This window comes from Falco naumanni, chromosome 12 (assembly GCF_017639655.2).
Source record: "Falco naumanni isolate bFalNau1 chromosome 12, bFalNau1.pat, whole genome shotgun sequence".
Classification (NCBI taxonomy): Eukaryota; Metazoa; Chordata; class Aves; order Falconiformes; family Falconidae; genus Falco; species Falco naumanni.
In genome coordinates, this window is record NC_054065.1 from 11064039 (window position 1) to 11064459 (window position 421).

Genomic DNA, 421 nt, shown 5'->3' on the forward strand with positions numbered 1-421 from the left:
CACATAAGGACACAAAATGGAGCCAGCAAAGGATGGGCGCGGAGTGCCTGTGCTGGTGCCAACCGAGCATCTCCAAAACTTGCTGTCATGTGCGTGAGGTGGCTGAACGGAGCCCCAACGCCACCTGCCCCCAGGCTGCCAGGTTACCCTGAAGTTACGGCAAGCACTGCTCCGTGCCCGGCCCTGCCCCGGGGAGCCGCCTCAGGCCCGGGCCCCGTGAGCCTGCCCGCAGCGGCGCTCGCTGGCACCGCCAGGCCCGGCTGCCGCCTCGCCCTGCCAGGGGCCGGCCCCGGCTGCCCGCCCCGCGGGAGGCCGGGGCCAGCCCCCCGAGCTCGCCGGGCCGCCGCCGCCGCCGCCGCCCGGGCCGCCTCCCGCCGCCTGCGCACGCCGCGCCCCGCCCGCTGCGGCCGTGGGGCCGCCC